Source organism: Rhamphochromis sp. 'chilingali' (genome assembly GCF_963969265.1).
Source record: "Rhamphochromis sp. 'chilingali' genome assembly, chromosome: 19".
NCBI classification, from domain to species: Eukaryota; Metazoa; Chordata; class Actinopteri; order Cichliformes; family Cichlidae; genus Rhamphochromis; species Rhamphochromis sp. 'chilingali'.
The window spans coordinates 34,974,059-34,988,266 of record NC_137946.1 but is presented as its reverse complement, the minus strand read 5'-3'; the positions used below and the strand labels follow the sequence as shown (position 1 = coordinate 34,988,266).

Genomic DNA, 14,208 nt, shown 5'->3' with positions numbered 1-14,208 from the left:
CACTACTACCCAATGATGGGCAATTTTTTGATCCGGGGGCATCAGTGCCTACCCCAGTCGAGTGAGCGTGCACCAGGGGACCCAGACTTCTGCCTGGGACCCCTTTCTTTCCCCAAACCCTTACCAGCCAGGTCCCGGTGGAGTGGGCGATGCCCCTACCCACATCTCCTTCCCTAACCCTAACCTATCCCCCCCTCCCTGTCCCAAACCCCAGAAAAAACAGAAAAAAAGCCTAAAAAAATGGAAAAACAAAAAACAGAAAAAGAAGCCTAAATAGAGTGGTTACTAAGGATGGGGGTGCCAGAAAAACAAGATGATAGAAAGAGTGGACTAAGGAATAGGGGGTGCCATAAAGAAAAAGGATAGAAAGAAAGCTCCCCAAGTAGGGTTGAGAAGAGAAAAAGAGAGAGAGTAAGAAAGCTCCCCAAGTAGGGTTGAGAGGAAAAGAGAAAAATAGAAAAAACTAAGTACAGAAAAAATTAAAAAGCCAAGAAAAAACCTAAGTAAGAAGAAACAGAAAAAAGTAAGACAAAAAAGTCAGAAAGAAAAGCTAAGAAGAGAAAAAGTATAAATAGAGGACAAACCAGTCCCTACCCTCATTGAGCCCAGCCTGATGAAGGCGAAGTAACGCCGAAACGTCGCGACGGGCTCAATAGAACAACTAATGGCCACTACTACCCAATGATGGGCAATTTTTTGATCCGGGGGCATCAGTGCCTACCCCAGTCGAGTGAGCGTGCACCAGGGGACCCAGACTTCTGCCTGGGACCCCTTTCTTTCCCCAAACCCTTACCAGCCAGGTCCCGGTGGAGTGGGCGATGCCCCTACCCACATCTCCTTCCCTAACCCTAACCTATCCCCCCCTCCCTGTCCCAAACCCCAGAAAAAACAGAAAAAAAGCCTAAAAAAATGGAAAAACAAAAAACAGAAAAAGAAGCCTAAATAGAGTGGTTACTAAGGATGGGGGTGCCAGAAAAACAAGATGATAGAAAGAGTGGACTAAGGAATAGGGGGTGCCATAAAGAAAAAGGATAGAAAGAAAGCTCCCCAAGTAGGGTTGAGAAGAGAAAAAGAGAGAGAGTAAGAAAGCTCCCCAAGTAGGGTTGAGAGGAAAAGAGAAAAATAGAAAAAACTAAGTACAGAAAAAATTAAAAAGCCAAGAAAAAACCTAAGTAAGAAGAAACAGAAAAAAGTAAGACAAAAAAGTCAGAAAGAAAAGCTAAGAAGAGAAAAAGTATAAATAGAGGACAAACCAGTCCCTACCCTCATTGAGCCCAGCCTGATGAAGGCGAAGTAACGCCGAAACGTCGCGACGGGCTCAATAGAACAACTAATGGCCACTACTACCCAATGATGGGCAATTTTTTGATCCGGGGGCATCAGTGCCTACCCCAGTCGAGTGAGCGTGCACCAGGGGACCCAGACTTCTGCCTGGGACCCCTTTCTTTCCCCAAACCCTTACCAGCCAGGTCCCGGTGGAGTGGGCGATGCCCCTACCCACATCTCCTTCCCTAACCCTAACCTATCCCCCCCTCCCTGTCCCAAACCCCAGAAAAAACAGAAAAAAAGCCTAAAAAAATGGAAAAACAAAAAACAGAAAAAGAAGCCTAAATAGAGTGGTTACTAAGGATGGGGGTGCCAGAAAAACAAGATGATAGAAAGAGTGGACTAAGGAATAGGGGGTGCCATAAAGAAAAAGGATAGAAAGAAAGCTCCCCAAGTAGGGTTGAGAAGAGAAAAAGAGAGAGAGTAAGAAAGCTCCCCAAGTAGGGTTGAGAGGAAAAGAGAAAAATAGAAAAAACTAAGTACAGAAAAAATTAAAAAGCCAAGAAAAAACCTAAGTAAGAAGAAACAGAAAAAAGTAAGACAAAAAAGTCAGAAAGAAAAGCTAAGAAGAGAAAAAGTATAAATAGAGGACAAACCAGTCCCTACCCTCATTGAGCCCAGCCTGATGAAGGCGAAGTAACGCCGAAACGTCGCGACGGGCTCAATAGAACAACTAATGGCCACTACTACCCAATGATGGGCAATTTTTTGATCCGGGGGCATCAGTGCCTACCCCAGTCGAGTGAGCGTGCACCAGGGGACCCAGACTTCTGCCTGGGACCCCTTTCTTTCCCCAAACCCTTACCAGCCAGGTCCCGGTGGAGTGGGCGATGCCCCTACCCACATCTCCTTCCCTAACCCTAACCTATCCCCCCCTCCCTGTCCCAAACCCCAGAAAAAACAGAAAAAAAGCCTAAAAAAATGGAAAAACAAAAAACAGAAAAAGAAGCCTAAATAGAGTGGTTACTAAGGATGGGGGTGCCAGAAAAACAAGATGATAGAAAGAGTGGACTAAGGAATAGGGGGTGCCATAAAGAAAAAGGATAGAAAGAAAGCTCCCCAAGTAGGGTTGAGAAGAGAAAAAGAGAGAGAGTAAGAAAGCTCCCCAAGTAGGGTTGAGAGGAAAAGAGAAAAATAGAAAAAACTAAGTACAGAAAAAATTAAAAAGCCAAGAAAAAACCTAAGTAAGAAGAAACAGAAAAAAGTAAGACAAAAAAGTCAGAAAGAAAAGCTAAGAAGAGAAAAAGTATAAATAGAGGACAAACCAGTCCCTACCCTCATTGAGCCCAGCCTGATGAAGGCGAAGTAACGCCGAAACGTCGCGACGGGCTCAATAGAACAACTAATGGCCACTACTACCCAATGATGGGCAATTTTTTGATCCGGGGGCATCAGTGCCTACCCCAGTCGAGTGAGCGTGCACCAGGGGACCCAGACTTCTGCCTGGGACCCCTTTCTTTCCCCAAACCCTTACCAGCCAGGTCCCGGTGGAGTGGGCGATGCCCCTACCCACATCTCCTTCCCTAACCCTAACCTATCCCCCCCTCCCTGTCCCAAACCCCAGAAAAAACAGAAAAAAAGCCTAAAAAAATGGAAAAACAAAAAACAGAAAAAGAAGCCTAAATAGAGTGGTTACTAAGGATGGGGGTGCCAGAAAAACAAGATGATAGAAAGAGTGGACTAAGGAATAGGGGGTGCCATAAAGAAAAAGGATAGAAAGAAAGCTCCCCAAGTAGGGTTGAGAAGAGAAAAAGAGAGAGAGTAAGAAAGCTCCCCAAGTAGGGTTGAGAGGAAAAGAGAAAAATAGAAAAAACTAAGTACAGAAAAAATTAAAAAGCCAAGAAAAAACCTAAGTAAGAAGAAACAGAAAAAAGTAAGACAAAAAAGTCAGAAAGAAAAGCTAAGAAGAGAAAAAGTATAAATAGAGGACAAACCAGTCCCTACCCTCATTGAGCCCAGCCTGATGAAGGCGAAGTAACGCCGAAACGTCGCGACGGGCTCAATAGAACAACTAATGGCCACTACTACCCAATGATGGGCAATTTTTTGATCCGGGGGCATCAGTGCCTACCCCAGTCGAGTGAGCGTGCACCAGGGGACCCAGACTTCTGCCTGGGACCCCTTTCTTTCCCCAAACCCTTACCAGCCAGGTCCCGGTGGAGTGGGCGATGCCCCTACCCACATCTCCTTCCCTAACCCTAACCTATCCCCCCCTCCCTGTCCCAAACCCCAGAAAAAACAGAAAAAAAGCCTAAAAAAATGGAAAAACAAAAAACAGAAAAAGAAGCCTAAATAGAGTGGTTACTAAGGATGGGGGTGCCAGAAAAACAAGATGATAGAAAGAGTGGACTAAGGAATAGGGGGTGCCATAAAGAAAAAGGATAGAAAGAAAGCTCCCCAAGTAGGGTTGAGAAGAGAAAAAGAGAGAGAGTAAGAAAGCTCCCCAAGTAGGGTTGAGAGGAAAAGAGAAAAATAGAAAAAACTAAGTACAGAAAAAATTAAAAAGCCAAGAAAAAACCTAAGTAAGAAGAAACAGAAAAAAGTAAGACAAAAAAGTCAGAAAGAAAAGCTAAGAAGAGAAAAAGTATAAATAGAGGACAAACCAGTCCCTACCCTCATTGAGCCCAGCCTGATGAAGGCGAAGTAACGCCGAAACGTCGCGACGGGCTCAATAGAACAACTAATGGCCACTACTACCCAATGATGGGCAATTTTTTGATCCGGGGGCATCAGTGCCTACCCCAGTCGAGTGAGCGTGCACCAGGGGACCCAGACTTCTGCCTGGGACCCCTTTCTTTCCCCAAACCCTTACCAGCCAGGTCCCGGTGGAGTGGGCGATGCCCCTACCCACATCTCCTTCCCTAACCCTAACCTATCCCCCCCTCCCTGTCCCAAACCCCAGAAAAAACAGAAAAAAAGCCTAAAAAAATGGAAAAACAAAAAACAGAAAAAGAAGCCTAAATAGAGTGGTTACTAAGGATGGGGGTGCCAGAAAAACAAGATGATAGAAAGAGTGGACTAAGGAATAGGGGGTGCCATAAAGAAAAAGGATAGAAAGAAAGCTCCCCAAGTAGGGTTGAGAAGAGAAAAAGAGAGAGAGTAAGAAAGCTCCCCAAGTAGGGTTGAGAGGAAAAGAGAAAAATAGAAAAAACTAAGTACAGAAAAAATTAAAAAGCCAAGAAAAAACCTAAGTAAGAAGAAACAGAAAAAAGTAAGACAAAAAAGTCAGAAAGAAAAGCTAAGAAGAGAAAAAGTATAAATAGAGGACAAACCAGTCCCTACCCTCATTGAGCCCAGCCTGATGAAGGCGAAGTAACGCCGAAACGTCGCGACGGGCTCAATAGAACAACTAATGGCCACTACTACCCAATGATGGGCAATTTTTTGATCCGGGGGCATCAGTGCCTACCCCAGTCGAGTGAGCGTGCACCAGGGGACCCAGACTTCTGCCTGGGACCCCTTTCTTTCCCCAAACCCTTACCAGCCAGGTCCCGGTGGAGTGGGCGATGCCCCTACCCACATCTCCTTCCCTAACCCTAACCTATCCCCCCCTCCCTGTCCCAAACCCCAGAAAAAACAGAAAAAAAGCCTAAAAAAATGGAAAAACAAAAAACAGAAAAAGAAGCCTAAATAGAGTGGTTACTAAGGATGGGGGTGCCAGAAAAACAAGATGATAGAAAGAGTGGACTAAGGAATAGGGGGTGCCATAAAGAAAAAGGATAGAAAGAAAGCTCCCCAAGTAGGGTTGAGAAGAGAAAAAGAGAGAGAGTAAGAAAGCTCCCCAAGTAGGGTTGAGAGGAAAAGAGAAAAATAGAAAAAACTAAGTACAGAAAAAATTAAAAAGCCAAGAAAAAACCTAAGTAAGAAGAAACAGAAAAAAGTAAGACAAAAAAGTCAGAAAGAAAAGCTAAGAAGAGAAAAAGTATAAATAGAGGACAAACCAGTCCCTACCCTCATTGAGCCCAGCCTGATGAAGGCGAAGTAACGCCGAAACGTCGCGACGGGCTCAATAGAACAACTAATGGCCACTACTACCCAATGATGGGCAATTTTTTGATCCGGGGGCATCAGTGCCTACCCCAGTCGAGTGAGCGTGCACCAGGGGACCCAGACTTCTGCCTGGGACCCCTTTCTTTCCCCAAACCCTTACCAGCCAGGTCCCGGTGGAGTGGGCGATGCCCCTACCCACATCTCCTTCCCTAACCCTAACCTATCCCCCCCTCCCTGTCCCAAACCCCAGAAAAAACAGAAAAAAAGCCTAAAAAAATGGAAAAACAAAAAACAGAAAAAGAAGCCTAAATAGAGTGGTTACTAAGGATGGGGGTGCCAGAAAAACAAGATGATAGAAAGAGTGGACTAAGGAATAGGGGGTGCCATAAAGAAAAAGGATAGAAAGAAAGCTCCCCAAGTAGGGTTGAGAAGAGAAAAAGAGAGAGAGTAAGAAAGCTCCCCAAGTAGGGTTGAGAGGAAAAGAGAAAAATAGAAAAAACTAAGTACAGAAAAAATTAAAAAGCCAAGAAAAAACCTAAGTAAGAAGAAACAGAAAAAAGTAAGACAAAAAAGTCAGAAAGAAAAGCTAAGAAGAGAAAAAGTATAAATAGAGGACAAACCAGTCCCTACCCTCATTGAGCCCAGCCTGATGAAGGCGAAGTAACGCCGAAACGTCGCGACGGGCTCAATAGAACAACTAATGGCCACTACTACCCAATGATGGGCAATTTTTTGATCCGGGGGCATCAGTGCCTACCCCAGTCGAGTGAGCGTGCACCAGGGGACCCAGACTTCTGCCTGGGACCCCTTTCTTTCCCCAAACCCTTACCAGCCAGGTCCCGGTGGAGTGGGCGATGCCCCTACCCACATCTCCTTCCCTAACCCTAACCTATCCCCCCCTCCCTGTCCCAAACCCCAGAAAAAACAGAAAAAAAGCCTAAAAAAATGGAAAAACAAAAAACAGAAAAAGAAGCCTAAATAGAGTGGTTACTAAGGATGGGGGTGCCAGAAAAACAAGATGATAGAAAGAGTGGACTAAGGAATAGGGGGTGCCATAAAGAAAAAGGATAGAAAGAAAGCTCCCCAAGTAGGGTTGAGAAGAGAAAAAGAGAGAGAGTAAGAAAGCTCCCCAAGTAGGGTTGAGAGGAAAAGAGAAAAATAGAAAAAACTAAGTACAGAAAAAATTAAAAAGCCAAGAAAAAACCTAAGTAAGAAGAAACAGAAAAAAGTAAGACAAAAAAGTCAGAAAGAAAAGCTAAGAAGAGAAAAAGTATAAATAGAGGACAAACCAGTCCCTACCCTCATTGAGCCCAGCCTGATGAAGGCGAAGTAACGCCGAAACGTCGCGACGGGCTCAATAGAACAACTAATGGCCACTACTACCCAATGATGGGCAATTTTTTGATCCGGGGGCATCAGTGCCTACCCCAGTCGAGTGAGCGTGCACCAGGGGACCCAGACTTCTGCCTGGGACCCCTTTCTTTCCCCAAACCCTTACCAGCCAGGTCCCGGTGGAGTGGGCGATGCCCCTACCCACATCTCCTTCCCTAACCCTAACCTATCCCCCCCTCCCTGTCCCAAACCCCAGAAAAAACAGAAAAAAAGCCTAAAAAAATGGAAAAACAAAAAACAGAAAAAGAAGCCTAAATAGAGTGGTTACTAAGGATGGGGGTGCCAGAAAAACAAGATGATAGAAAGAGTGGACTAAGGAATAGGGGGTGCCATAAAGAAAAAGGATAGAAAGAAAGCTCCCCAAGTAGGGTTGAGAAGAGAAAAAGAGAGAGAGTAAGAAAGCTCCCCAAGTAGGGTTGAGAGGAAAAGAGAAAAATAGAAAAAACTAAGTACAGAAAAAATTAAAAAGCCAAGAAAAAACCTAAGTAAGAAGAAACAGAAAAAAGTAAGACAAAAAAGTCAGAAAGAAAAGCTAAGAAGAGAAAAAGTATAAATAGAGGACAAACCAGTCCCTACCCTCATTGAGCCCAGCCTGATGAAGGCGAAGTAACGCCGAAACGTCGCGACGGGCTCAATAGAACAACTAATGGCCACTACTACCCAATGATGGGCAATTTTTTGATCCGGGGGCATCAGTGCCTACCCCAGTCGAGTGAGCGTGCACCAGGGGACCCAGACTTCTGCCTGGGACCCCTTTCTTTCCCCAAACCCTAACCCTTACCCTAACCCTAACCCTAACCCTAACCCTAACCCTAAACTGAAAAGTTTAATTCAACATTATTTTACAGTAATGAACAGGTGTTTTAAGTCAAGGATGTGGGAACAAAAAATGTACTCACCTATAATTCAGATATTAAAAGATCTCTGCCATGAGCTCATCCAAGAACCAGAGTGGAGGCAGATGAAAATCAAACTTAACTGACCAGGAAGACACTACTTCCTGTCTGAGGCCTGTGGGTTTGGTCTGACTTAAGCAGACATGTACAAACTGCTGATCACAGCATCATGAATCTCATGACAAATTTCATCACCTCCCATTCAATCAGTTTCTATAAAGGAAGCGCTGATAATTATAAAACAACACAATTTTTCTATCAACTCACACTCTAAATCATAATTTCCCAATGTCCACATTGTAGATTTGGGGTATAGTTGGGTACTTGAAAAAGAAACATGCTGAGATATTTGTTGGCACAAAAGAGACTTCGAATCATGTGTCCCAAGTGAGATGTAATTGGGATGTCTCTCGGTTTGCATTAAATTATAAATTTTAAATCAGGTGCCCCACTAAAAACTTTCAAAGTCACTTACACTGTGAGTGTTAATATGTTTATGGTGTAGTAAAGTACAGTATGTCCCTATTAAATTAGCACCAACTAGCTCACTAACCCCACTAGTAGGAAAATGCTGAAATTCTTGCTTCCAATTCAACACATGTCTCATTTTGCTAGTGAGTGTGGGTGGGCGCTTCTTACAAGGGAGTAATCTGATGATTCATCACCCTGAAGTCTGAAAAAATGTTTCAAGGAAGTGAAGCAATCTAACTCACCATAGAAGAAGTGACCCAAGGAGACAAATGATCCACTACCAAGAGAGGAGAAGGTATTAAAGCCAGACAACTCTATTTTCCACCACTGCGACCCACACTGAAAAAAATGCAATAGGGTGGTTGTTGAATTTGCATAGAATTACTTCATATATCCAGCATGACTAATTTAAATTTCACATCTAAACATATTTTTGTCTTTTAATTTTCACATATTCTTTAAGAATATTCATTCTTTTAGAACAAATCATGTTGAAAAGAAACAAGTTAGTCGTGTTTTATCCTCAAGCTCCGCCCCCTGGAAAGGAAAAATCGGCTGCACTGTCCGCCATTTTTGTCTCTCGCTTTGGAAAATCTACTACCATCTGGAGTTTTACACTTGAAGGTAAATACTATTTTAAAGCTAACACACCAGTGAGAAAGAGTGTAGACCCTTTATATACAGTGGGGCAAAAAAGTATTTAGTCAGCCACCGATTGTCCAAGTTCCCCCACCTAAAATGATGACAGAGGTCAGTAATTTGCACCAGAGGTACACTTCAACTGTGAGAGACAGAATGTGAAAAAAAAAATCCATGAATCCACATGGTAGGATTTGTAAAGAATTTATTCGTACATTAGGGTGGAAAATAAGTATTTGGTCACCTCAAACAAGGAAAATCTCTGGCTCTCACAGACCTGTAACGTCTTCTGTAAGAAGCTTTTCTGTCCCCCACTCGTTACCTGTATGAATGGCACCTGTTTGAACTCATCATCTGTATAAAAGACACCTGTCCACAGCCTCAAACAGTCAGACTCCAAACGCCGCCATGGCAAGACCAAAGAGCTTTCGAAGGACACCAGGAAAAGTATTGTAGACCTGCACCAGACTGGGAAGAGTGAATCTACAATAGGCAAGCAGCTTGGTGTGAAAAAATCAACTGTGGGAGCAATCATCAGAAAATGGAAGACATACAACACCACTGATAATCTCCCTCGATCTGGGGCTCCACGCAAGATCTCATCCCGTGGGGTCAAAATGATCATGAGAACGGTGAGCAAAGATCCCAGAACCACACGGGGGGACCTGGTGAATGACCTGCAGAGAGCTGGGACCAAAGTAACAAAGGTCACCATCAGTAACACACTACAACGGCAGGGAATCAAATCCCGCAGTGCCAGACGTGTTCTGCTGCTGAAGCCAGTGCATGTCCAGGCCTGTCTGAAGTTTGCCAGAGAGCACATGGATGATACAGCAGAGGATTGGGAGAATGTCATGTGGTCAGATGAAGCCAAAGTAGAACTTTTTGGTATAAACTCAACTCGTTGTGTTTGGAGGAAGAAGAATACTGAGTTGCATCCCAAGAACACCATACCTACTGTGAAGCATGGGGGTGGAAACATCATGCTATGGGGCTGTTTTTCTGCCAAGGGGACAGGACGACTGATCCGTGTTAAGGACAGAATGAATGGGGCCATGTATCGTGAGATTTTGAGCCAAAACCTCCTTCCATCAGTGAGAACTTTGAAGATGAAACGAGGCTGGTTCTTCCAACATGACAATGATCCAAAACACACCGCCCGGGCAACAAAGGAGTGGCTCCGTAAGAAGCATTTGAAAGTCCTGGAGTGGCCTAGCCAGTCTCCAGACCTCAACCCCATAGAAAATCTGTGGCGGGAGTTGAAAGTCTGTGTTGCTCGGCGACAGCCCCAAAACATCACTGCTCTCGAGAAGATCTGCATGGAGGAATGGGCCAAAATACCAGCTACTGTGTGTGCAAACCTGGTAAAGACCTATAGTAAACGTTTGACCGCTGTTATTGCCAACAAAGGTTATGTTACAAAGTATTGAGTTGTATTTTTGTTATTGACCAAATACTTATTTTCCACAGTGATTTACGAATAAATTCTTTACAAATCCTACCATGTGGATTCATGGATTTTTCTTTCACATTCTGTCTCTCACAGTTGAAGTGTACCTCTGGTGCAAATTACTGACCTCTGTCATCATTTTAAGTGGGGGAACTTGCACAATCGGTGGCTGACTAAATACTTTTTTGACCCACTGTATGTGGACTTTTACTGGGGTGTTGTTATTTTACAGGTATGTGGGCTGTTTATCGAAAACCATGAAAGGCCAATGTTAGGCTCCAGTTAGCTAATGGTAACCGAAATTATGCGATAAGCAAATTAGTAATTAACATATATAATGTGAGTTAATATTGTTTGTATATTTTTTCAGTCTAAATTAACAGACTATTACAAACTTGCATCGGTGTCTGTAGTAAGTGGTGGTACCTGCAGTGTCTTAACCATTAAACAAGCTAATGTAGGGCTGGGATATGACTAGTTTGTTGAAACATGTCTGCTGCCAATGTGACTGCTCACACATGGTAACATTACCAGCACATAGCCACAACCGCTATAAACATGCTGAAAGGTCAATCTAGCTTCTGTAGTCAGCAGCTGGAAGACTCAACACAGACCCAAGATTCAGTGTAACGGTTATCTAAATGTTGTGTGTCCTGTTTGTAAGCCCAGAAAAAGAAATTAAATAAAATGACGACCTTGAGCTTCAAGCTAATGTAAGCGTAATGCTATAGCATAAAGCGACTAATGCAATGATGAGGTTGTTAAATTAGTAAAAATACAGTAAATATATCCAACATGAATCATTTATATTTTTGGTCTAAACATAATTAAGTCTCACGCCTTTCACTTGTTTTAGAAGGATGTTCAGTCTTTTAAAACCAGTCATATCAAAATCACAGAAAATAGTTATGTTTTCTGTTGAAACTCCACCCCCCCCCCACCCCCCCGGGTGTGTTCTGCGAGGGAAAATTCACTGTGGCGGTCCGCCATTTTTTGTCTTCGCTTCGTTTACGTTTGGTGCTCAGCTTTACTTTGTCGAGGTAAACTGAAAACTACATGTTTGAGAGGAAACGAAGAGAACATCCATTATATGGGGAAGTTTTTCTCATGAATTGCTGTTGAGCAACATAATGGAAAAAACAAGTCATTCCTTAAGTTAACTAACGATAATGCTAGCTTAAGCTGCGGGACAATATTATGTGCATTAGCCTTTTTTCAGTGCGTGCCCAGTCACATTCGCTTGTTTTTTCTCAGTGAATACAGACTAACAAACTTGTGTCCATTTAGTTAACTGGTTGTACCTAAAATGTTTTAGTTAAACAGTTAAATAAGCTAGTTTGCCATGGGGTGGGCTCTGTGTGTGTTGGGGGGGGGGGGGGTGTCTTCACTAAAGTCGGTTTATTTAGGGCATGACACCTATGCAGTACTCATTAGGAGAGGAAGTGCATGACGTGGGGCTTTATTTCATGTTCTGGGGCAGTGAATGTAATGTACTGATAACATGTTAAAGACACACAAAAACCCAACAAATTATTTTAACTGATTTATAGAGAGACTGAGAGGAGGGCTTAAAGAGATAAAAATAATGACAATATAAATACGTTAAATTTTTTTTTTCTGTATCGATATATGGTGCTTATCCCTGCTGAAGGGCAGATTGGTGTTGCTTCAGAACAATTCTCTAGCGTTGTTACATAGAGGTGTTACAGTTAAGGTTTTAATAACATTCTTTTATTTACTAGTGAAGATTTGCATATGTTATCTCACATTCTGTAAGGTAAATTTTCTGGAAAGGTCAAATTAACTAATTTAACTAAGTATTAATGAAAGACCTTGATGTGTATATGACAATAATAGATGTAGTTTCTGGGTCATTTGGCAGAACTGCAAAATGGCCAGAAGGAGGCAACTGCTGTGGTTGCAAACAGGCTTTGGGTGGTATGGAAGTAAGGGCAACTATGGAACTGCTCAGCAACATGGGACCCATAGCTAATAAATAGTAATATGACAAAAAATAACAACTTTGTGTGGATGTAACCTTGTGAGATTTGAGATTTTGACAGCATTTTTATGTGACAACTTCTCTTTTTAGATAAATGCAGAGTTTAAGCGCATTACCACCATGCCACTGCAGTCCATATTACTCTTGCAGATAGATGTGCTATCTGACAAACTAATAAAGGTCTTCAAAAGGCGAGGAGGACAAATAGGAAGAAGACTTCAGAACATTCTGGAGCCCACGGCCCAGGTAAGAAAAAAAATTAATTTCTGTATACACTTTAGGGAAAATAATAATTTTAACAAAATGCTGCTTGTCACTCTATGCCAGGAATCACCTGGGATTTTCACAATTTACCATGGGTGCGTTTTTTTTTTGTTGTTTTTTTTCTTTTACCTGCATTAGAAGTATGTGTGGAGTTCATAGTTGAACACCTCTCTATGCTTTGACAGTATTCTGCTTCTTTGCATGGAGATTTCACTTCAGAAATGCATTACCTTTTTGAGCATTCTGAGGACTCAAATCACATGCTGTAATGAATACATTTTTTTTCACCTAATGTGTTAATGTTAACATTTTTTGGAATAGTGACACAGATTAAAATAAGATTTGGTATAATGTTCTTTGACCAGTGTTCTGTTTAATTAAATTTTGGAATTCTGCATTTACTAGGCCACAGATGAAGCCATTATCCAACGATCTAATAAGGAAACAACCATGGTGTCATGGTCCTGGGCCATGTTGGCCCAGTATTCTTAGTTTTCTTGTATGTTTGTATTTTGTTCCCTATTTAGGCCATGTTTCCTGAGTTGCCCTGTTGTGTTGTTCCCTAAGTGTTTTCCCTTCGTGGCTTTTACCCCCTGTGTGCCCCTCTGTGTATCTGTGAGCCCTCGTCTCTCCTTATGTTTTATTCCATGTTTCCCCAGCCCGTTATGTCTGTGTTTTCCCCGTGCTCTCTCTCCTCCTGTCTGAACCTCTGTACTTCCTGTTTGACTCTGCCCGTCTCCCGTCAGTGTTATGTTCACCCCGCCCTTTCTCGTTATGGTTATCTGTGTCAGCTGTGTTCCCCGTGTGTTCCCACTTTCCTCGTTAACCCTCTGTGTATTTCTGTCTGCGTCTCCCTCTGTTCGGCGTCGCGTTCTCCCTCATGCTGTGTGTGGTTCTCCCCGTGTCTTCTGGTATATGTTACAATTAGCTTTTCCCAGTGTAGTTTAGTTTTGTATTGCTTTGGTATCACTGCTTTTGTTTGTCACCTGTCAGCAATAAAGCTGCATTTTGAGTTTATCCCCTGAGTCCGTGAGTTTGCATTTTGGGTCCTCATCCTGCCTGCCACACAGCGACCATGACACATGGGAATTTACATCATAAAGTCAAGAGATGCCAATGGCAGCCCTGAGGACATCGGGATAGTCCTTGAAGGCCAGAGAGTCTGGCAGGATTTGGATAACTATACCCTAGCAGCTGCAATGCTGTTTGGACTAATGTACACTTTGAACCTCACTTACCCACTGGAAAAGTATACCTTCGAGGTATTATAGAAACTGGTTATGGAGCTCAAAAGGAACAGCCTTTCAAAGAAGGCCCAGGTTTTCAGGACCAGACTGTACGATTGAACAGTTTTCCAGTTATGATGTGGGAACAACATGTTTACCTCTTCGAATATGTACCATCCTTTCTTTTAAGCCAGCACTGGTAAAGTTGCAGTACATAGTGAAACTTATTTTTCTGGCACTTTTCAACTTGGGTCCTTTATTACTGCAGTTTTCACTTTTCAAGCCATGGCTCTTTAAAAAAAAAAAATCAAACTTTGAATGTCCATTTTTCTCAATGGAAATGGTGCCTTGCACCAATTTCACCAGTTTGCAATTTTTTTCCCAAGGTGCACCACTACAAACAGATTGCATCATCTAGTATTAGTGATTGTGATGTTTAGTAATAGAAGCAAGCCAATACTAATCAGTTTAGGTCTCTTGGTTGTGCGCCTGTGGGTTATAATGTTATTTTAAGTCTCTTCTTTGTGTCATTTTAATAATTACACCCCTGTT

The 14,208-nt window shown here is 42.7% G+C and overlaps 1 long non-coding RNA gene across 1 annotated transcript; it reads left to right on the top strand.

Moving 5' to 3' along the window:
* Positions 1–8,442: 8,442 nt before the first annotated feature.
* On the top strand, positions 8,443–12,881 carry LOC308387182. The gene is made up of 3 exons (XR_013969902.1): positions 8,443–8,699; positions 12,257–12,412; positions 12,836–12,881. It is a non-coding gene; the product is annotated as an uncharacterized lncRNA (long non-coding RNA).
* The last annotated feature ends 1,327 nt before the right edge of the window (positions 12,882–14,208 follow it).